This window comes from Petaurus breviceps, unplaced genomic scaffold (genome assembly GCF_028583685.1).
Source record: "Petaurus breviceps papuanus isolate PSGF00001 unplaced genomic scaffold, PetGlider_PUasm1.0 151, whole genome shotgun sequence".
Taxonomy (NCBI): Eukaryota; Metazoa; Chordata; class Mammalia; order Diprotodontia; family Petauridae; genus Petaurus; species Petaurus breviceps.
In genome coordinates, this window is record NW_027185712.1 from 2,658,294 (window position 1) to 2,674,398 (window position 16,105).

Here is a 16,105-nt window from a genome sequence, read left to right on the forward strand (position 1 = left end):
GAGAGAGAGAGAGAGAGAGAGAGAGAGAGAGAGAGAGAGGACAAGGGGCAGCATCAATGTCAAAGGAGCATCTGTGGAGGAACAACCTAAGAAATCTTCCCATATGAAGAGCACATTCCGTCCTGGTTATTAGATGCAATCCTGAGTCTGTTACTGAACGGTTATATTTAGCTCCTGATGTAACTAAAGTCAATAGAAAGCCATTAGGGGAGATGCTGCTGTTGCATACTCTTGAACAGCTATATACCCTCCCCTTTCAGCTATGTCAAGGGCCTGGACACACGCGGCTTACAGAACTTCACCATGTTTATATACAAAAGAGCTGAGTTTTGAACAGAGCTGATACAATTGTTAACATATTTTAATGACCTGCTGTATATAACTCAGTGGCATTTTCAGAACATCATGCCCCTCTGTCCTAACTCCTGAGGGCATAAGTCCCATCCCAAGCAAATATTGTCCCTTACCGTTTATGGTATGTTCTCTCCTTAAAACTCGCCTTATCTCCTGGTCTTCAGATCAACTCCAGAGAACATTCTGTCATACCATGGGAGAAGGGAAGATCGGGCTGTACCCCTGACACTGGGGCCTCCTCTTCCCCTGCCTGCAGAGTCAGAGCCAGACACTCCTGGATTACTTCTGAGGTGTAAGAGAGAGGATGCTCTTAAGGACTTTTTGAAACCTTATTAAAGGGGCCTTAGAGATCATCCCAGGTGTGGGGAACTTTTGACCTCAAGGCCACATGTGGCCTTCTAGGTCCTTGGGTGTGGCCTTTTGACTGAGTCCAAGTTTTACTTTTATTATTAGTGTTAAATATTATTAGTATTAAGTTTATCCTTTTATTCTGAGGATTTGTTCTGTGAAGTTTGGATTCAGTCAAAGGGCTATACTTGAGGACCTAGAGGGCCATGTGTGGCCTCAAGGATGCAGTTCCCCACCCCTTCCAACATCCTTGTTTTACATATGGGGAAACTGACATATGCAGAGTTGAAGTGGCCTTTCCAAAGTTACACCAATACCAACTGGGAACTTATCTTAAGATTTCTAGACACAAATCAAGGGTTCTGTTTGTTACATCACTGCTGGATGGCAGATGATAGTGGCAATATGGTAAGTACTACAGGAATAAAAAAAAGGAAAAGCCCTGTGGCCTATAGGACCTGAGATGAGGGGGAGAAGTCATTCCGCTTGGGAAAACCGAGATAAGTTCAGATCCCATAGTAGTACACAGGGAATAATCCTGGGAGGGACCCTTTCAACCATACAAATTCTTGTTCTACTTAGGGAAGGTGACTGAATGTTTTGTAAAACTTGTGTTGCTAGGACTTTCATTTGGCAAACATGGGTTAATTCTCAATAGTATAAAAGCCACCAGGACAAAGTCTTTTGAGGGGAACTGGCCTCCTCACCAAGCACCCTGTGACCAGATTCTAAATGATTCTCCGGCAAGTCTATAATTCTAGATGAGTATGAAGGAAAACAAAAGAAGTTAGGCTCTCCACAAAGTGGTGGGTCTGTTTTATTAATCACTACTAGGGAAAAGTGATTAAGGAAATTGCCACAGAGACCTTACTCCCTTAAAGAAAGCAATGCTAGAGGGACTCTTCAGAGCTATAATTTTGGACAGAAAGTTCTTAGAGCGTGCAGAAACCCAGACCATGGACAGTCAAGAGTGAAGAAAGGTCTGCAACTAGCTAAAGTAGTAAGGCACATTGTACTCAGGTTATCTCTGGGGCACAAAATTTGCCTGGAGCAAATTTTTGCCTGGTTGTCTGTTTCACCAGGAATAAAACAAGAGGTGACGACATGAGCACATGCCCCATATAAAACAGATCATTTCCAGTGGACAGATGGTGTCCCCTATATATACTACATTAATGACTTTATAGACACGTAGGAAAGGTTAACAGCAGCTATGGCGTGGAAAATGGCTTAGAGTCTACATAAATGTAGCATGCGCAACAAAGGTTGTATAGAAGATCATCTGTTAAATTAGGTTCTCTCCCCACCCCCAACATCATCACCTCTTCCTTTATTAGTTGCAGGGTCAATAAGGAGACCAATATTAAGCTTGAAAAAAGAAAATATTGATGAAATATATCTGTAGAATATTTGTGCATGTGTCATGACCTGCCTCTCCCTCTCCCCAACATTACCATCCCATAACTTCTGCTAAGGCAGGATCTAGGTTTTAATCATCATTATATGAGCTTTGTACAGTACCTTGTATTTAGTAGGTACTTAATAAATCCTGCTGATTAAATTGAACAATCCAAATCAGGTTGGAAGAGAACCTGATAAAAACTTCGGGAAATTAATATATCTCTGCACCAAGAAACACTCAAGCAGAGATCCAGCCACATACTTAAACATGTATCTTGACCCAGGAAGGGATGCTAGCTGAGGAAAGGAAGGAATACAACTGTGCATCAAGAATACTATCTCCGACCCTACCGACTCCTGAAATGATTGAAGCTATAGCTAGCTGCTCTCAGTTAGAAGACGTAATGCTCAACTCCATTCATCTGGTTGGTATTTATCTAGCACACCTATTATCTCATTTTGAGCCATACAACCATGTAAGCTAAGTATTATAGGAATTATGATTCTTGTTTGACATATGAGGAAACTAAGGCTCAGGGAAGTGACATGACTTGTCCATAGTCATATCAATAGTCAGTGTCAGAGGCAGGATTCTTATCCATGTCTTTCTTGACTCCAATGCCAGCACTCAATTAAATTCACAGTCCTGCATTTCTGAGTAATAAGAGAAAGATCCTGTGTATTTTAGAAGAGCGTCATGTTGGTGATGGATCAGTCGACACAACAGTTGTGTATATGTGTATTTGTGTGTGTTTCTGGAATATATAAAAGAGAGTAGAGGATTTTCGGATATATTTTTCAGAGATGCAACAGAAAAAATCCAGGGTTCAGATACTCTAGAAGTTCTAGTTCTTCTATGTCTACATTAACTTGCTGTGTGACCCTGGGCAAGCATTTTAATCTCTCTGGACCCCCACTTCCTCATCTACTAAATGGGGGTAATAATAACTGTTCTGCCTTCAGTCTGGGTGATTACAGGGTCTAAATGAGATAAGAAATGTAAAATTGACCTTAAAAATATTATTTTCAGTGCTGTTTTTCAGCAACTCAAAATACTAGTAAGAGAAACTCAAAAGAAGCCACAACAGTAACTTGCTCCAAATCAAATATTCAAATGCATCTGTGACCTTTACTGGAAAATTCCCTCCAATAATGCAAACCATTCATTGGTACCTACTCTGTGTCTCTTGCCCTGGTTCTCCTATAAATTTACCACAGTAGGTCTACCCAATGTGCTGATGGCTTTTTCAGTTTTCTCCTGGCATGGAAAAGGTAGTACTTCATTGGTAGATACTTTGTCTACCTTTACTCTTTTGGCCTTGCCACTCTTCTCCTTCAATTATCCATTTCCTTCATGACATCTATTACTCCTGTTCCTGCTGGTTCTTCAACAGTCTCTGGTGTTGAAGTCTACTCACACCCACTATTAGCCTTTCTACTCCCTTATGAGCAATATTCATTTCTATTTTTCAGTTATTACTACATTTATACCACACTTCACTGGCATATAACAATACCAGTAAAAAGCTGGAATTTTTTTTTAAAAGGTTGTGGATTTTCTGGAAGCTTGGGGTCATTAAAGGAGATTTGCCATTTTGCAAAGGCAATCCAGTCTTCTCTTCTTTTCTTGTTCAGCTCTAATCCCAACTCATCCACCCATACTGCATGTCACAGAGCGTGGCATGGCAACCCATGAAACTCTGACAAACATCAAAAGGAAATAATTTTCACAGCATGACTTTACTGTGCTGCAACAGTGGGAATTATAATTCAATGAAATTTAGGACCTGAATTCTATAAATATCATATAAAATGGGGCCACAGAGATTCCCCTAAAACAGCTACAAGACTCCCAACATAATATCCAGTGACTGTATCTGAAAGTAAGGTCTCTGGTGTTTATAAATTCTTAGCTGAACAAGGGACAAGGTGTCCCATAAATGAAAGGGATGGAAATGAGTACAGATAAATGGAAATGAAATGATTACCCTGTGGATCACTGTCAAGCCTGAGGCGTTAGTTGGTTCCTTAGGTCCCTTTCAGATCTAGATCTATAATCCTATCATCTAGGATTAGAATTAATGGCAAGTAATAACTCTATTCAACTCTGTAAGCACCTACTAGATGCAGAACACTTTGCTAAATCCAATGAATGTGTAAAAAAGCTTATATCATAGGATTTAGACCCAGAAGCAACTTAGAAATTAACTTTAGTGCGACCTTGGACAAGTGACACTTTTGTCTTCAAGTCATGTTTCTAAAGGTCTTAGGGCTCTGAGATGGCAGATAAGGATTCCTTTTAACCTTAGGGAGAGGGACTTAGAATGCTCAGAAGAGGAAATGGCACCAGAGCTATAACCTCTAAAGCATGACAGGTACTCCTTAGATTCATGAATATCAGTAGTTAAAACTCACATGATAGAAGGCTAAATTTGGACTCATTGCAAGATATCCCTTGGGCTCTAACAATATGAACTACTTTATAAACAGCCCTCTCCAGAACTTAAAGGCATCTGCATGAATAGAAAGATTTGTTCCTTTTTCTTAAAGAGGTGGTATTTTATTTGGAAGGTTTTCTTTTTTCTTTTTCTCCTTAAATGCCCCTAAAAGTATGTGGCTGTTCTTGGTCTTTGGAAATCTAAAATAAAGAGACCTGAGAGAGCAACTTTCATATTACTGAAAGGCACAGCAGAGAGGTCACAGTACTAGGAGTCAAGAGAACTGTTTCTAGTGTTGGGTCTACTACTCTTTAGTGATATGACCTATGGTAAGTCACTTGCCGTCTCTACACTCAGTTTCCTCGTTTATAAAATGAGAGGGTTAGACTACAGGATCTCTAAGATTCTTTTTCAATTCTAATGCTTTATAATTCTTATCAGCACTCATTAATTTACTAAATTAACATATATTATATATGTGTATGTGCACACATACCTACATACATAGGCTTCTATAGGCCCACACTACAAGCTCAGGGCTCTGTTTCTTACAATGGAAATTCAAAGATATATACCACTGGTCTTTGAATTAAATGACCCTTGGAAGTCAACTGGGACAAGCAACAACTAAGAGAACAGTACTCTCCCTCTTCATTGTATCCAAGTCTTATCAATACAGGTATGTCATCTATCCACATAGGTAGCAACACATACTTATGTCATCCTGAAAAGTCCTTGTCCCTGTTCTCTCTCAGATGCTCCACGGAGAATCTACTCAAAGTGCTAAAAGCCTTTCTTTCTACAGATTTTTTTTTAGAAAAGCACTTCATGGGTATTAATAGCAGGATATAGATCTAGTCATTCAGTCAATAAACATTTATTAAGTGCCTACTATGTGCCAAATGGTGCTAAGCAATTGGAATATAAAAAGAGGCAAAAGACAGTCCCTGCCCTCAGAGAGCTCATAATCTAACAGGGGACACAACAAGCAGACACATATGTACAAAGAGGCTAAATACAAGAAAAGCAGGAGTTCATTAAAGGAGAGAAGGCACTAGAATTTAGAGGAATTGAGAAAGGTTTCCTTTAGAAAATGGGATATTTATTTGGGACTTGAAGAAAGCCAGGAAACCTCAAGACTGAGATGAGGAGTAAAACCATTCCTCAGGAAAAAGCCAGAAAAAATACCCAAGAGCCAAAAGAACAGCAAGGAAGCTGGTGGTCACTGGATCAAACAGGATGTAAATAAAAGTGCAAGAAAACTAGAGAGGTGGGAGGAGGGGAAGGGGCTGGATTATGAAGGGCTCTGAATGACAAACAGAAGATTTTTTTTTTGTTTGATTGTGGAGGCAATGGGGGGCCACCTGAGTAGACTGACCAATACAAATTCAAAAACTAAAACCCAAGGGCAATGTAGCATCAAGGATAATGTGCTGAACTTTAGGGTCAGGAGCCCTTTACTAACTACATGAGAAATTATATCTTTTTAATGATATTTCAGTGACAAGACATTTAACCTCTCTGGAATCCATTTCCAGATCTTATAAAAATGGGGATAATAAAACTTGCACTCCTTACCTCATAGAGTTACTGTGAAGACTGTGTTTTGAAAATTTTAAGGTACTATATATAACTGAAATCTTATTATTCCAGAGACATCATAAGATAGATTGCAATGAAATGCAAAAATTTTCTGTGAATCCAGGAGAGATGTTGGTAGGATAGAATAGCCAGATAAAGCTTCATGGGGTTAGTCAGCCTTAAAAGAGCCCTGAAAATGAGCCTTGAAAGATGGATAGGATTTGAGTAGGTGAGTGAGGGCAAGGATATTCTAGTGGTAATTACAGGGGAAAGGAATTTTTACAATAACATTCAGTGTAAGGGGAAAATGTGGAGTGAGTATATGGTTCATTCTCAATCAAATAAGTTCCTGGTTTCATGAGGATTAATTCCCTAACTATTCTGCATACTTCAGGGACCACATCCCCTTCTCAGCCACTATGATTTCCATCAGTCTAAGGGCAAAGCAAAGCCTCATTTTGTTTTGTTTTGTTTGGGGGAAGGGCAGTGTTCTGGTTTATTGTTGTTGTTTTTTAAAATTAGGACTCCAAATCAGACAAAGGTTTGTGGTGACATTCAGAGTCCCCCAGAATAAATCCTGGTCCAGATGTTGTTACTCAAGCTTACTGGAAGGCTCAAGATTATTAACACGGGTAAGAAAGCATGGGGGTGTGATAGAACTTTCCCTTCAAAGGAAAGGAGCAAGTTCTAACAGGTACCAATTTCAGTAAGACAGCCATGGGAAGACACCTGGAGTCTAAGTATTTGCTTTGAATGTTACTGTAAAATGGATATTGTTATGTTCGCTTTTTTTTAGAGGATGTTTGAAAACTATTTAGTGGGAGACAGAGTGGTGCAGAAAGAACTATAAGTGGGAATGTGAAGACCTGGATTTTAGTCCTTAATCTTCCACCATATAGAAAAAAAAATAACTCTGGATTTGGAGAGGACTGGATTTACCTATGTGAACTTGGGGAAATTATTTAACCTAGGTCTAAATTTTCTTATCTACCTAAAAAGGGTTGGGGGGGGGGAAGGGGAGAGAAGGAAGGTGGGGCAGGTAGAGGGGAGAGGGGTTAGATTAAGTGATTATTTAGATTAATTCCTTTCTTTCTCTAAATCTATGGTCCTAGTTGTGTGACTTTGGACAAATCACCTAACCTCAGTGTCCTCATTTAAAATGAGGGGGCTGGAAGTCATTGAGATCATTTTACAGATATAACATTTTCTGATGATATGAAATCATAGGATATGAGTTAACTCATATAAGTTGAAACATATAAACAAATCAAATAGGGCAAAAAGTATATAACTCTGAAATACATAACATAATAAAGTGAATGTCTATGGGTTGATAATATTATATATGATGTGTGTATGAGTGTGTATACAGAGAAAAAAAAGAGAGAGCATACCTAAGTTAGCATGGATGCAGTTAAACAGATATATTAAACTATAAATTACAAAGAATAATTTGAACCACTCTCCTTACATCTAGACAAGGAAAAGGATCCCCCCTACTGAGCTTCTCTGGTTAAGTATTAACCCACAACAGGATCTGCCAGTAACCTGTTTTTTAAGGTGCAGTGCCAGGACTATTTATTCTATCACTGGTAGATCAAGTCAAGAAAATAAAAATGAACAAGGGAATTCCAGAGTCCTAATTTAAACTCTTTGGGGGTACAGTAAGATAAGAAAAAGAGAAATGGAAAAATGAAAAAAAATCAAGACTGGAATGAAACTGGGAATGTCTAATCTGCAGCGAGGGCAGGGCAGTGATTCCTGTCTTCAAATAGTTGAAGAATTGTCCTATTGAAGGAGAAAACAGATTTGGCCCACTGTAATGCAGATTTGGGATTAATATTAAAAAGATCTATTTATATATCTGAGGTGTCTAATAAAATAGAATCTTCTGAAACTTAGTGATCTCATCAATTAAATTATTCAAGAAGAAATAGGACAGATTTTTGTGAGGAATGCAAAGAGGATCCCAGGACTTGGTTAGAGATTGGGATAAATAATTTATAATTTTCCTTGAGATTTATCCTTGAGATACTTATAATCATCAATGTAAGAGATAACACAGGTTCATACATGAAATAATTCAAGAGTAAGTTGTTGTTTAGTCTTCTCAGTCATGTCCAACTCTTCATGACCTCTTTTTGGTTTTCTTGGAAAAGATACTAAAGTGGTTTGTCATTTCCTTCTCCAGCTCATTTTACAGATAAGGAAACTGAGGGAAACAGGGTTAAGTGACTTGCTCAGGGCCACATAGCTATTAAGTATCTGAGGTTGAATTTGAATTCAGGTCTTCCTGATTCCATGCCCAGCAATTTATCCACTCTGCCACCTAGCCACCATAATTCAAGAGTAAAAATACTAATTTATGCTGTGATCCAAGCAATAAGCTCAACAGAAGTTCAGAGGAAGGGAGAGATCCATGTATACACACACATACATATACATATGTGTGTATATCTTCATATATATAAAATACATGAGCATATCCATAGGAAGAGAGAATATCGTGCTCAGAAAAGAAAGTGAATTTTTCATAGAATAATAACAGCAACATCCCAATAACACTGACCATGAGGTGGGTTTTTTCCACTATCTTAGCAGTGGAACATGAGCACATGATTACCCATCAGAATCAGAAGAGGGCACAGTCCAGCCATCTGCTGGCAGCACTTACCAAAGAGGGGGGGGGGGAGGATTTGGGAAGGACTCTCACCAAAGAGCAACCCAAAGTCCTGACAAACACGTTGGTTCAGCAATAAAGAGTATCAAAGTGCAGATTTTCTTCCAAAGGTTTTCTTTGGAAACCTTCTTGACCAAGAAACTAAAGAAAGCACACTTGCTTTCACAAGCCCATTGCCCTATGGGATTAGAAGGGCACCATCCTTCGAGGTAATCGAGACAGACAAATCTTTAAAAACAGGTGTGCTGGCCAGGTGGAAAGCCAGTTCATGTATGAAAAAAATACCAATCTCCAAAAAAAAAATAAATGAATGAATTTCTCTCCATCTGCTCCCTGCTCCATGAACTAAGATAACAGAAACTCCCCAAGTGGAGGGGGATACTAGAACTCTAGAACCATGAAAGTAGTTCTGCTTGTTCCCCTCATGCCACCATCATGCTCATTTCTAAGGCTATGACTTTTCTCCCCACCTGGAATGTCTTCTCCCTTCCTCTACATATTACTTAGCTATCTTTAAAGGGCTAGCTCAAGCCCTACTCCCTCCAAGAAGCCTATTCCTGCCCATAGTTTTGCGTGTTGTGCTGTAGTGTATACATGATCACAGAATCTACAATAAATATCATGGTTCAAATCCCAGCTCTGCTTCTTACTACTTCTCTGTCTAGGGAAGTCACTAAACCTCTCCAGACCAAAGCTTCCTCACCCCTAAAATAATGGTGAACTACATCCCGGAGGTCTCTCTCAACTCTAAACCCAGGAAGAAATAATCTGACCATGTTCTCAACGCCTGCTGGAATTATATTTAGTTCAACACTATTTGACACTTAATTGTCCTCTAACTGTTCCACTCCTTGAGAGCAGAGATAATGACTTAGAATGAATAATATGGAATATAGAGTAGAAAAAGAACTGGTGCTAAATTTAGGGGACCTGAATCTTAATTCCTGTGCTTCCACCTATGACCTCTGTAACAACAGTTTGAATCCATCTCAGCTTCAGTTTCCTAATCTGTAAAATGGGAATACTATTTCTGTTACCTACTTCACAGGGTTCTTATGAAGAAAGCATCTCAAAATGAAACTCCTTGAGGACCATGACTGTCTCACTTTTGTACTTGCATCCTTAGTACCTAGCATTGTATCTGAATAATTATTTTGTTTCATGCAATAGGTACTGAATAAATTCTTGCCATAAACCTTCAGGGCTAGGGCAATGACAAGAGTTCTTTCTTTCTATCCCCTCAGCATAGTACTGGACCCAGAATTAATTTTTTTTCCGGAGCCAATGGAACTCCTTTGTCAACATAATTTTCATTCATTTTCTATCTTTACCTAATGCCCTTCACCTATCACCCCTTTTTTTGTCTCCATGCCTTAAAGTGTCAAAACACTTGTAATTATGTACAATTATGTATATAGAAAGAAGAGACCTGAGTTTTTCTCCTAGCTCTGTGACTAAAGAGCTGTGTGATCAAATCACTTAACTACTCTGGGCTTCACTTTCCTTGTGGATATAATAAAGGGTGGGGAACTAGATGACCCCAAATGCACATTCCAGCTCTAAAATTCTATGGTTCCATTTCACTCTATTTCCTTAATTCTTCGGCAGAGTCTCTCATCATGTGGGAAGCAATTCAGTAAATAGAATTTGGGTGTACTTGCAAATATGAAGTCATATTAATCTGTTCAAGAGCTGAAATTCTTGGAAGACAACTTGAAGCATCACAAAAAAAACCTTGGGAGAAAGTCAAAGGGGAAAGAAATGACTAATTAATATGCAAGGCTAACTTAGCTACATCAGGTTTGGAAGGCTTACATAGTTTCTTTGAAGTTGGGCCTCTGGTTTTCCTGCATGATAATAGGAAAAAAAAACTTTCTTACAATTCATATTTCCATAATGGCTGTGTAAGTTCTTACTAGGTTACCAAAAAGTTAACCTCATTGAGGGCAAGAGCTGTGTTCATATGTGTATCCCCCAACACCTAGACCACTGCACTGCACACAGTATCTTTCATAAGAAATTTCTGTGAAATTCAACTGGTTCATTTCTACCTCAAGTGTCCAAAGGTCACTAATTAGGAAATTCAAAAGATCTTGAACATGCCCAAGAATTCAGACTAAATTTCACAAAATTTAATTTAATTCAATTCAACAAGTACCTACCATATGATAAGAACTATTCTAGCCAACAGGAATTAAAAAAACATAAAATGACACAATCCCCGACCTCAAGGAACCTATATCTTACTGGAGGAAAATAACACATACACTGATAAGTAAATACAAAATACATAGAAAGTTAAGTCCAAAGACATTTCAGCAGGAGAGGAAGCACTAACAAATGATGCTTGATGAAGCTGGGGCTTAAAGGCACTACAGACCTTAAGACACTAGGGACTAGAAGCAAAGGTCAGAAAGGAGAGATAAAAAGAAAGACAGACAGATAGAGAGAGAAAGAGAGAGAAAGACAGAGAGAGACAGAGACAGACAGAGAGACAGAAACAGAGACAGAGAGAGAAATACAGAAAGAGAACCACGAGGTACAGTTTATAAGACATTCAAGGTTACAGGTCAGAACAAGGATGATTAGAAGTAAAGAAGACTCAGAAGGGATAGTCAGTCAGATAAAAGGAGAACCAAGAGAAAGAAGTTTTATGAAAACCAAAGTATTAAGGAAGCGTTTGGGGAAGGGGATGGTAAATATTGTCAAATGTTACAGAGAAATCAAGAAAGATGAGGGTTAAAAAAAAAGTCACTGAATTTAGTAATTAAGAGATCTTTGGTTATCCTGGAAAGAATGGTTTTAGATGATGAGGGCGAGGTGCTGACTGGCAGATTGCTAGGGGTTGAGAAGTAAGAGAGAAGTCATTACCATTTATATAGGCAAGTAAAGCTCATGTATTGTACTCTTTGGCAATCTGTGTAGGTTCTCATTTAGAGCTTATTTAATCTTATTTCACACACACACAGAGGGGGAGAGAGGGAAAGAGACAGAAAGAAGGAGAGGGAGAGAGAATACAAAATTTGGCAAGCTAGTTTTTTTGAAAACAAAGATGAGAAATTCTAACTTAGAAAAAAAAGAAGTAAAGTAACAGATGAAATAAAAGGGGGAAATGGGAACAAATAAAAGAAAATAAAAGGTTAAGTACCTGGGAACTATTTAGTGTGGTAAAGTACCTACTCAACTCATTATCCCTTATATCTTATATGTGGTAAGGAGATAAATAATGCTACCGTGAAGGAAGGATCCGTGATTCTCTCAGCCCGGATACAAAAGCCTAGAGAGTGCGTTGACCCTCTCTAGAAACCAGAGAAATTAAACAAGATTACCCAGAGTTACACAACTAGTAGTCACAGAAGAATGCTTTGAACCCAAGTATTCATGAATCCAAGCCCAACACTATCAATTCTGCCACACTGCTTATATAGTATAAGTATACTTATAGTATCCTTGGACAATAAAATAAATGGAGTTGATCTGGATACCTACGAATTACCCAGAAATGGTGTTAAAGCAGTACCTTGAATGCTACTCAGGGCAAGATACATAGAGACTTGGATTCAGTGCCCAGCCTCTGACAATGGCTAGCTATGTGATCTTGGAAAAGGACTTCATCTCTCTGGGAGTCAATTTCCTCAACTATGCAATGAGACTAATAATACCTGTATCACCTATTTCATAAACCATTTTATAAATGGTATCCTCATTTATAAGCTTGAAGATTAAAGGAATCAAATTGTGAAAGCCTCTTGCATCCACCTGTATTCTGTATACAGTAGGCACTTAATCAATGTTTGATGAATGAATGAATCATTGAATGAATACTGGGTTAATGAATTGGCAGGGATTGAACTCTATTATCTCTATGATCTCTTCTACCACTGAAATTGTTATGAGACTCTTATGGGTTCTATTTAGAAGTATCTTATTTTAGAAAGATTTTCTGGGAGGTAAAAATCTTTTTTATTTGTCACTTAAAGGGATAAGCTTCAATTTCCTGTGAAATTCACTTAAGTCACACACTCCATTCAATAGTGTTGTCAAATAAATGGAACATTGCTGTATTTACAGTTGGGGAACAAACCGGTCATGATTTCCCACCAGAAAATAACTCCCTGGGCTTTTACCAGTCAGCTTTTACCAGGAGATGAAGATAGCGAAGATGCCCAATAATTAGTATCAGATGTCCCAGAATTGATAGCAGTCTGAGAACTAGAGAGGCAAAACTAGTTCCCCTTCTACCCATGGTATAGTTTGCATGTCGAGATCTTAACAAAAGGAAGTCTTCAGTGGAGGGAGCTAAGCTACTTCCTACTTCACTTCCACTGAACTCCACAGCCAGTCAAAGGAAATCAAGCTGTGAGGAAGAAATCTTTGTACTAAACTGAATATACTGGGTCCATGGGGGAGGCTCACTGCTGTCCCTGGTGTGCAAAAAGATATACTAGGTGGGCAGTGCATGCAGAGCAGAGAAATGAGAATCCGTGATTTCATAAAGTAAGAGAGAAGAGAGTGAAGGGGAAAACGATAAGGATGGGCATTGATGGCATTGAACAGCTAAAGAGACACATCTGATATCCTAGTCACATTCTCCATAATTTGCAGCACTTTAATAAGCAGGAGTATCCCAAGAATGGCAAATGGGAAAACAGCTATGAAATCATTAGACCATCCAAGAACAATTCACTAGATGCCATGCACAGCAGTGCCAAGTTATTAGCAGTAATGCCTCCTGATAAGACATGACATCTATTTATACACCAAGGCTATTGTATTTAATTCAGTACTTATCAGCTTGCCTTTATGTTACAAGAGGGGTCAGACTTAGCTTGATAGTGAAGGTCCACTTCAAAATCCAAGAAGGAGCAGACAGGAGAGGGGAAGAAAGGGTCTCCTTTGTCCCTTGGGGGGGGGGGCAGAGAATGGAAGGAAGAAATGTGGCAGAGGACTAGGTGTAAACATGATCTGAGCAATCTTTTCCTCAGTTCCTAAATATTCTGAAAAGTAGACTTAAATATACTTCCTCTGGCTACACCTAGGCTCCACAAGTCTCCATGTCCCCACAACTCCCACTTCCAATCTTTAATAATAAATCTGCAGTCTTTTCTTACTCAACCCAGTCCTGTCAAGAAGCCTCATGTTTCTGCTTGCCTAAGAGCAACTGTTTGAGGTGGGCTGGAAGAAAAAGGTATTTATCTATTAATTTTGTGGTTTGAAATTCTACCCACCACCACCATCCTAATTCTAGCAGGTATAAACCATTCCACAGTGATCCTCTTGCTTTTTCACTTTTTCTCTCCTCTCCTTTTGTGCACTGGAAAAAGCCTTGACTGAGTCTCAGAAGATGAATAATAATAATAATTATTATTATTAATAGCTATTAGTATTTAGATAGCACTTTGTTTTGCAAAGCACTCTATAGATATGACCTCATTTTATCCTCAAAAGGTCCCTAGGAGGTAGGTGCTATTATTATTCCCATTTACAGATGAGGAAACTGAGACACAGAGCAGTTAATCAACTTGCACAAGGTCATGTTTCTATTTAGGTAGTATATGAACTCAGGTCTTCCTGACTCCAGGTTCAGTGCTCTATTCACTGTGTCACCTACCCCAGGCTTCTCCAGTACTGACTCAACTGCTAATTCATATTTTGGGCAACTCAAGTTCTCTGAGAGTTCCTTAGTTTCACTCTTTATCAATTAAGGGAACTGGTGATACTCCCCTCTGCAGAAAGAAGACCTAACCTAATCGCTTCAGTTCCTTGAAATTACTATGTATACATTCTATATTTACTTCCCCCTTCCTATCCCTGAGAAAATATAAGCTTCCTTATGGCTGTTGTTTTGCTTTGAGATTTACTGCAATACCTAGAACACAGTAAGAGATTAATAAATGCTTGAATGAAGGAATGCATTACACACAGAGACTTTTCTTGACCTCGGTATTTACAGTACCTTAAACATAGCAGGCACTTAATATTTACTGAATGAATGAATGAATAATCCAGGTACCTTCTGGCTCCAATACTCAACGTGAGTCTATGATTATACTTTTCCTCTTTAAAAATCCCAAAGCCTTGGCTTGATGGATGGGAAAGGACAGGAAAAATTTTATCAGGAAAGGAGAGAAATAAATGATTATTCTAGTTCTTTGTTTTCCCTCCTGCATCCTAATCTCTGCTTAAGCATATTGTGTTGTTTTCTTTTGTCCTGTTTTTTTTTCCATTGTTGGAATGACTAAAAGCAAGGTAAGTTTAAAAATTATAAAACAAATAGGCATCACTACTAAACATGAGGTAATCATTGCCTTCCTTCAAGTGTTTTAAGTATAGCCTAAAGAACTTCTGGGGTATTCCAAGGAGATGAATGCTATTCAATTCCCCACTCTATCTTGGTTGCCAATCACCTCTCCACATTTAGCTTTACTTGGTCATTAGCCAATAAACTCATCAGACTAACAACCTTAGCAAAGGCTCTTCTTAGCAACAGCAGCAATAGGAGCCCAGGAAATGGCTAACGAGCTATAAAGTGCCTCTGACTCACCCCTTCTTGACATGCCTAGGAATTGAATAATAATTTCTCTTTGCCAATTAAATTCCATGTACTGCAGGTACACCACTGACTAAATATAGCACTTTCTCCATAATTCTAGGCCTAGAGAAGGTGAAATTCATTCAGGAAAGGGGAGGGGGAGGAAAATTACTTTCTCTCTAGGTTCTAAAACATCTTTCTAGTGGTGAAGGAGACAACATACTGGATAAACTCAGAAGACTGAGATTCTAGAGTAATGTCTCCTACCACCTTGATATGTCACTTTTGCAACCATTTGTGGTCACTGGGCCTCAGTTCAGCATCTAAAAAATGAGGAAATTATAAATAAGTCATTTATTTCTAAGGTCCCTTCCAGATCAAACGTTCTATGATTTATATTTCATTTTTTGGAGGCTTATTTAAATTTTATTTCAATTTCTTATCATATCCAACTTTAGTATCATCAAAAAAAAAACTAAAAGACAAAACAATAAACAAGCAAAAAGACAAATAACCAAGTTTCAAGTCTCCAACTTGAGCTTCCTTCCAGCCTCAGTACTATCTTTAGACTAATCCCAAAAATTCATCAATGAAGTAGCTAGTTTTTTGAGGGCAGGGATTAAGGGAGAATAAATAAGGGTAGGTAGCTAGCAGGAGGGAAGGAAAGTGGTAGCAGATATTTTGTCCCTCTAGAAAATAAATAATTTATATATGGACATATACATATCTATCTATCTATCTATCTATCTATCTATCTATCTATCTATCTAT

General features: G+C 38.4%; 1 protein-coding gene across 3 annotated transcripts in view; it reads right to left on the reverse strand.

The window, feature by feature from the left end:
• Positions 1-16,105, reverse strand: part of SETBP1 (SET binding protein 1) — a 514,417-nt gene that overhangs the window by 360,815 nt on the left and 137,497 nt on the right. The gene's annotated exons all lie outside the window — the stretch shown is intronic.